Here is an 8791-nt window from a genome sequence, read left to right on the forward strand (position 1 = left end):
AGCTGCCCTTTTCATCACCTGGATCTTGCTTCTTTGCCCCTTAGACTTTGCATCCCAGTGATTTCTGGACGGCAGAGTGTGAAGACGACACCTCAGCTCTCCTCTTATACCTGGGACAGCTGCTGTCTGCACATGGGTCTAGGGAATGGTGGGTCGCATCAGCAGTAAATAGTTTTCATTCTCTCTGTAATCCGTGAGCCAGTGGACCAAGAACAGATGTTCCAGATGTTCAGAAGCAGCACGAGCATCTTATGAATAAGTGTCCAAGACTAGATAGAACTAAGGGTTGGGGAGACAGATCAAAAGGGCTGGAGTTCATCTTAGCCTGCAGGAAGCCCCCAATTCAATCCCCAGAATTTGCGCAATCTGCTGAGCACCCCAGCAGTGACTTTAAAAGCACTGAATGGGAGCCTGACAATAGCACAATGGTAGGGTGTTTGCCTTGCACTTGGCTGACCCAGGATGGATCTGGGTTCCATTCCCAGCATCCCACATGATCCCCTGAGCTTGCCAGGAGCGATTTCTTTCTTTCTTTCTTTCTTTCTTTCTTTCTTTCTTTCTTTCTTTCTTTCTTTCTTTCTTTCTTTCTTTCTTTCTCTCTCTTTCTTTCTTTTCTTTCTCTTTCTTTCTTTCTTTCTTCCTTCCTTCTTTCCTTCCTTCTTTCCTTTCTTTCTTCCTTTCTTCTTTCTTCTTTCTTTCTTTCTTCTTTCTTTCTCTTTCTTTCTTTCTTTCTCTTTCTTTCTTTCTTTCTTTCTTTCTACTTTCTTTCTTTCTTTCTTCCTTCCTTCTTTCCTTCCTTCCTTCCTTTCTTTCTTCTTTCCTTCCTTCCTTCTTTCTTCTTTCTTTCTTCTTTCTTTCTCTTTCTTTCTTTTTTCTTTCTTTCTCTCTCTCTTTCTTTTTTTCTTTCTTCTTTCTTTTTTCTTTCTTTTTTTCAGGGGGAGGGGTTACAACCAACAGCACTCTAGGATTACTCCTGGCTCTACACTCAAAAATCGCACGAGAGATTTCTGAGCACAAAGTCAGAAGTAACCCTTGAGCTCCCTTTGAGTTTTGAGTTATCTAAATAAATAAATAAATAAATAAATAAATAAATAAGCAAAGGCACTGAATGGGGCATCCGCCCTGAGCACCACTGAGTGTGAACCCAAAACAAACAGAAAAACAAAGGCTAGAGCTAGCTGGTGGGGTGGTTTTCTCTCCCTGAACCAGGTGAGAGCAGGGGACACAGACAACACTGCTCACCCCTGGGACTGAAGTTTCCATTCTGGGTTATCTTAGATCCAAGTGTCATTTAAATGTCATAAAATCCACACAATTCTTGTGCTTAGTTCTAGGATCTTTAGCAAATTATTATAGAGTTCTGGGATCTGATGCGGGAGCAGTTTCCGAAGCTCCTTGAATGAAGATATTCCAGTAGGAACATTAAGATCTGGAAATTCCATTTCAGAGACATGAGGAGACCAGAAAGGAGCTAAATGCAGGACTTGCCCTGTCTTGCTTCCCCTGTGGGGGGCGCTGTTTCTCCTTCATCAATATCTGTAAGGGGAGAAGTCCCAGAGATTCATAGTAAAGTATGGACAGACTAGTGGGCCTGAGATCTGGAAATCGGGTCTAAGTCATTTGGGGTCAGGATTGGAGAGTAAAGGAGAGCTCCAAGAAGTGCTCTTGGCCCAGAGAAGACAGATGCAGAGCTGATAAGGGAATGATTGGAGGCATTTTATCTTTCTCTACTTCCATTTATGTTTGCAACTTGGTGAGGAAGCTTCTTATTTTATGCATTTTTGTGTGTGTGATCTCTCCTTCCCTTCCCTTTGTTGTTGTCATGGCTGAGATATCTGGAGCTGCACATGGGAGTTGTGTGACTCACAAGTGTGCCTGTTTTGAACCCATGGGCAGTGCCCCTCTGAAATGGCACAGGGCCTAACAAGGGCACATTCAGGGGTGGAACTGGGGTGCAAAGTAGGTAATCCACTACTAAGTCACATCTTAGGGGCCTTTCAGGAAAAAAACATTTGGAGGGAGAGATAGAGAGATATAGCAAAATAGACAAAGATAGGCAGAGAGACACAGAGAAAGAGAGGAGACTGAGACACAGAAAGAGAGATAGAGAAGAACAGTAACAGAGAGATAGAAACAGAGATAGAGTAAGATAAACCAAGGCAGAGACACAGAAAGAGACAGAGAGAAAGACAGAAACAGAATCAAAGACACATAGAGAGACAAACAGAAAAAAAAAAAAAAACACACAGAGAAACAAAGAAGCAGGACCCAGAAGAGAGCAAGGGGGTTAAGTGGGAACTGGAGAGAGTGGAGAACCAGCTGGGAGTTCAGAGTGTGGCTTTATTGCCCCTACCCCTACCTCTGAGAGGAGAGGGGTACTAGGTGGTAAGTTTTTATCTCCCGGTGCTGGGTCTGAGACTGAGTCAGCCCAATGCAGGTGCAAGGAAGGGATAGTTTTGAGCATGAATGAGGCCCTTGCTTCATATTGGGATGGGCCTTCTGGGCTCAAGTTGGAATAAGACCTTCAGTTCATGTTGAAATCCTTCTGGGTCCATCTTAGGATGGGCCTTCTGGATCCATAGTTAGAGTGAACCCTCTAGGTCCATATTAGAATGAGATGAACCTTTTAGGTCCAGGTTGAATGAGACCCTGGGTCCATGGTGAAATCATTTTGAGTCCATGTTGGAATGAAACCCTCAGTCCTTGTTAAAATCCTTCTGGGTCCATGTTAGGATGAGCCTTCTGGGTCCATATTTGAATGAGACCCTGGGTCCATGTTGAAATCCTTCTGGATCCATATTGGGTTGAACCTTCTGGGTCCATGTTGAATGAGGTTGAGATCCTGCATTTGTGTTGGAATGAATCTTATGGGTCCATGTTAGGATGAGGCCCTGGGTCCATGTTGTAATTAACCTTCTACATATTTAGGATGACATCTTCCTTCTCAGACCAGACACCCTAAGATACTTTTTTGGGGTTGTGGGCTGGGCCACAACTGCAGCACTTAGACGTTCTTCCTGGCTCTTTGCTCAAGAGTGACACCTGGTGGTGCATGGGAATTGGACCCGGGCTGGCTGCATGCAAGGCAAATAAGTGTTTTACCCCTGCACTTAATCCCTGGACTTCACCTCTGAACCCTTTCTCCGGCAAAAGACCCCAGGGTTTGCCCTCTCTAGGAACACTCCTTTAGCCTCTGAAAGTGCCCAGCAGCCCTGGGAAAGGCAGGAATCCAACCATTCTTAGCTGCCAATAAGTCCTCCTTCTCACATCAGAAAATGTGGTTTTGGGAGACAACTGCTGCCAGGGATTGAACCCAGGTTCATTCCGGGTCAGCAGCATGCAAGGCAAATGCCCTACCACTGTGCTATCACTCCAGCCCTCATTTTTTTTTTTTTTTTTTTTGCTTTTTGGGTCACACCCAGCAGTGCTCAGGGATTATTCCTGGCTCTAAGTTCAGAAATCACCCCCGGCAGGCTTGGGGGACCATATGGGATGCCGGGATTCGAACCAATGTCCTTCTGCAGGCAAGGCAAATGCCTTACTGCTGTGTTATCTCTCCGACCCTGTAGCAATTCAGCCCCTGAAGAGGTTGACTAATGGTGGGATGGAGGATGAGGCCTTTTTCTTCCAGCTCGGAGCACGTGTCTGCCACCCTGTCTAGCCCAAGGTGAAACGTCGGGTAAACAGCTCGCAGACAGTCAGGCTCATGGAAATATTTGCTTTATTCAGAGAACAAAACTAAAGTCCAAAGACTCAGCTTCAGTTCCCGCCAAAAAAGCCTTGGCCTTCCACAGACCCTTGTTTTTATACCCCAGAGTCAGGTACCACCCAATGGTGGGATCAGATACCAACCAATGGTGGAAGCAGAATCAGGTCCTACCCTAGGGTGGGGGCAGAATGCCAGGTCACACCCTAGGGTAGGGCACAATCACCAATCAGTTTAGGGTGAGTAACATAGTAATCCCCCAAAATATTTACATACACAACACGGCCCCTCATTTTTTTTAATTTTAATTTGGGCACCACATAGAACACAAAATTTTGTGTTCAGGGTTTACTCCTGACTCTGTGCTCAAGAGTCACTCCTGGTAGGGGCCGGAGAGATGGCATAGCGGTAGGGCATTGCCTTGCATGTAGAAGGATGGTGGCTCGAATCCCAGCATCCCATATGGTCCCCCGAGCCTGCCAGGAGCAATTTCTGAGCATAGAGCCAGGATAACCTCTGAGCGCTGCTGGGTGTGATCTAAAAACAAAACAAAAAAAAAAAAACAACAACAAAAAACAAGAATTACAGGCCCCGAGAGATAGCACAACGGTGTTTGCCTTGCAAGCAGCCGATCCAGGACCTAAGGTGGTTGGTTCGAATCCTGGTGTCCCATCTGGTCCCCATGCCTGCCAGGAGCTACTTCTGAGCAGACAGCCAGGAGTAACCCGTGAGCACCGCTGAGTGTGGCCCAAAAACCAAAAAAAAAAAAAAAAAAAAAAACAAAAAAAAAAAAACAAGAATCACTCCTGGTAGTATGCAGGGGACTATAACAGGTGGATCAAACTGGAGTCAGCTGTGTATAAGCTAAGTACTTGCATCCCTGGATTATATCTCTGGTCCCATTTGTACCTACTTTTTGATGAAGGGAACATTTTCTTTTTTTTTTCTTTTCTTTTTTTTTTTTAGTTTTGGACAAAGATGCAATGCTGTGTAGGTCTAGGTCTAGCACTGCTTGGGGTCACCAGGGCTTCAACCTACAGTGCTAAAGATCACCAGGGCAATAAGCAGCAGGCTCAAGGGATCATGCAGTGTGCCAGGGATCAAATTCAGAAACTCTGGAAAGCAAGGCATGTACTCTAATCCTTTGACCTATCCCCTATCACTCTCTCTGTCTCTCTGTCTCTTTGTCTCTGTGTCTCTGTCTGTCTCTGTCTCTCTCTCTCTCCCCATCCCTCCCTCCCTCCCTCCCTCTCAAGTTTGGAGTATACTCAAGGCTTACTTTTCTTTCTTTTTTTTTTTTTTGTTCTTTTTTTGTTTTTTGGGGCCACACCCGGTGATGCTCAGGGGTTACTCCTGGCTGTCTGCTCAGAAATAGCTCCTGGCAGGCACGGGGGACCATATGGGACACCGGGATTCGAACCAACCACCTTTGGTTCTGGATCGGATGCTTGCAAGGCAAATGCCGCTGTGCTATCTCTCCGGGCCCTCAAGGCTTACTTTTCGCTTCAGTGCTCAAGGATCAACCTGGTGGTGGGGCTCAGGGCATCAATGTAGCCCCCCCACTGGCACCAACTTTTTTTTATTTTTAATATTCCACATTTCGAGTGAAACTGGCCAATAATTGTCTTTCACTGCCTGTCTGAATTTCTAGTTGAGTTCTTTATTTTCTTTTTTTTTTTTTTTTTTTTTTTTTTGGTTTTTTTTGGGCCACAACCCCGGTGACGCTCAGGGGTTACTCCTGGCTATCGCTCAGAAGTCGCTCCTGGCTTGGGGGGGACCATATGGGATGCCGGGGATCGAACCGCGGTCCGTCTCCTAGGCTAGCGCAGGTAAGGCAGGCACCTTACCTGAGCGCCACCGCACCGGCCCCCGAGTTCTTTATTTTCTGAAAGAGATCTCCGTACTACTTTCAATCAAGGTTACACCAGTTTACATTTTAAGCACATTCCAGAATTCCTTTCTCTTCCTCACCATCACTGTTTGTTTGTTATTTTTTTCTTTTTTTTTTTTTTGGTTTTTGGGGTCACACCCAGCAGTGCTCAGGGGGTTACCTCCTGGCTCTACACTCTTGGCAGGCTCAGGGGACTATATATGGATGTCGGGATTCAAACCCCCATCCTTCTGCACGCAAGGCAAAACGCACTACCTTCATGCTATCTCTCCCGGCCCCCGTTTGGTTATTTTTAATATAGGTCATTGTCACATGTTTGAGATAGCAAAACACCCTGGTTTTGACTTGCAATTCCCTAATGATAAGTGGTTTAGAATACTTTTTGTTGAACTTTTTGTTAACTTGACAACACCAACTTCTTTTTTTTTTTCTTTTTTTTTTTTTTTTTTTTTTTTTTTTTTTTTTTTTTTTTGGGCCACACCCAGTAACTCTCAGGGGTTACTCCCTGGCTATGCGCTCAGAAGTTGCTCCTGGCTTGGGGGACCATATGGGACACCGGGGGATCGAACCGCGGTCCGTCCAAGGCTAGCGCAGGCAAGGCAGGCACCTTACCTTTAGCGCCACTGCCCGGCCCCAACACCAACTTCTTAACCCTTTGGATAACTGCAGCCACAGCAGATTGAAGTTGTGGCCTTGGCTGCCCCCTATTGGATGAGCAGTGTTGTTCTTTATCTTATCCCTCTTTCATGATGCTGGACAGGAAATCATTCATGATTCTTGAAATCGTTCATTTTCGCTGGGAGGAAGGGGGAACCACATCATAGAACTCAGAAATTATTCCTGGCACGGGGCCAGAGAGATAACACAATGATAGGGCATTTGCCTTTCACACAGCCTAACTGGGATGGCCCCAGGTTCAATTCCCAGCTTCCCATATGGTCCCTTGAGCCTGCCAGGAGTAGTTTCTGAGCACAGAGCCAAGAGTAACCCCTGAGTGCTGCCAGGCAAGCAAAAAAAAAAAAAAACATGAATGTTCACACAATTGTAACCATGTTACTTAAGCACAGTAAAAATAAAAATAAATGATTCGATTTGTGTAAGATTTTGATTGGGGTTCAGTGAAGAGCTGCAGCTATACTTGCTCCCTCAGGAGAAGATAATATAAGCTCCTTGAAGACCCAGTAACTATTCTTCATTCTTGTCCGGAACATCAAGACTTCTGAATAAAGACCAAGAACACAGACTGACAGCCTAAACACAAATCTTTTTGTTTGCTTGCTTATTTGTTTGGGGGACATATCAGGCTGGTGCTCAGGGGTTACTTATGGCTCTGCGCTCAGAAATCTCTCCTGGCAGGCTTGGGGGACCATGTGGAATGTGGAGGATCAAACCAGAGTCTGTTCTGTGTCTGCCACGTGCAAGGCAAAAGCCCTACCGCTGTTCTATCACTCGGGCCCCCTCAGCTACAAATCTCATTTCAGCTACTCAGAAATTGGACAGTTTGTGAGAACAAAAATGATGTGATTGGGGCGGGAGCAGTGGCGCAGAGAGGTAAGGCATCTGCCTTGCAGACACTAGCCAAGGACGAACTGCAGTTCAATCCCCAAGGGTCCCATATGGTCCCCCAAGCCAGGGGTGATTTCTGAGGGCATAGCCAAGAGTAACCCAAGCTTCACCAGGTGTGATTCCCAGAAAAACAAACAAACAAACAAAAAAATGATGCGGTATCAGTTCCCCAGAAGTGTTGTTATAAGATTTGATGAGATCATGTCCTTAAAGCCCCAAGAACATATTGGGCCTCCAAATGCCCCTGGAACCTCAGTTTTGTCATCTGTAGAACCAGATCACTGTGACACTATCCTGAGGGGTCATGGTAGAGAACAAGAACAAATACATGCACTGGCTTTCAGCCTCCACCAACCCCTCTCAGTCTATGCCAGCCTATTGTTTGTTTGTTGTTGTTGTTTTTAGTTTGGGTATCATCCCAGCAGTGCCCAAGATTACTCCTGGCTCTGTGTTCAGAAATCATCTTTAGCAGGCTCAGAGGACCATATAGGATGCCAGGATAGAACCTGAGTGGTCCACATGCAAGGCAAATGCCCTGCCCACTGTGCTATCACTCTGGGCCCTGTTTGTTTATTTGCTTGTTTGGGGGCACACCCAGCATTGTTTAGTGATCACTCTTAGTAGTGCTCCAGGAACTATATGGAACCCTGGTGATTAGACTCTGGTCAGACATGTGCAAGGCAAGTGATTTACTTACTAACTGAATCAATTGTTAAAAAATAAATAAATAAAGCTCTCAAAAATATACTTATTGGGGCCAGAGAGATTGTGGCCTTGAATGCAGCTGGCCCAGACTGGCCCAGCCTTAAACGCAGCGGGACATGGCCCCAAATTTTAAAATGATAATAAAATTAAAATTTAAAAAATTAAATGACAGAAAGCTGTGTTGCTTGTGGGAGGCCTGGGTTTGATTTTGAAGCCCACAGGCCTCCCTGAATATTCCAGGGGCCACCCAGACTCATGATCATCTGGTACCCAAAGACACCAACCAAAAAACAAGAACTGGGTAGGTAGATAGAACCCCTGAAGGACAAAGATGCATCTGAGGCAGATTATGCTTGAACCAAACCCGTCAGGGCGAAGACACAGTCGCCCACAGACCTGTCCCCTGTTTGGCACAATTGGCACCTAAAACCATAGGCCTAGCAGGGGCCCGTATTCTCCTGGGTCACGGAGATCTATGCACCCGCATTCAGCGACTCGCCACTGCAAGATTCTGCCCCAAGGTGGACATGGAGCTCTGCTTGCTGTCCACCTACAGGAAGAAGCTCAGGTCGCAGGGACCCGCCATCTCCCGGACCCCAAATTCCCGGGGACCAGAGGAGGTAGCTGCAACAAGAATGGTGTAGTGCCCGATCTTAACCTCTAGAGAGAGCTCTGCGCACGGGCTGGGCCGCTCCGGCCTGCAGGGCCGTTGGGGCTTGTTGAGTCCCGCCTGAGTTTGCTGGATCTTTCTGCAGCTACCAGCGCAGCAAAAAAGGGATCAGCGCCCGGTTTTGAACCTTCATTTTCCTCCCACGGGTGTGTGCCCTTGTGCAAGAGCCTGGGGGCGGCTGCAATAACAGTCCGCATCTTGCCTGTCCCATTGTTTGAAAAGCGAGATGCTCTGACCAGCACGCAGGAACATA

This window comes from Suncus etruscus, chromosome 6, assembly GCF_024139225.1.
Source record: "Suncus etruscus isolate mSunEtr1 chromosome 6, mSunEtr1.pri.cur, whole genome shotgun sequence".
NCBI lineage: Eukaryota > Metazoa > Chordata > Mammalia > Eulipotyphla > Soricidae > Suncus > Suncus etruscus.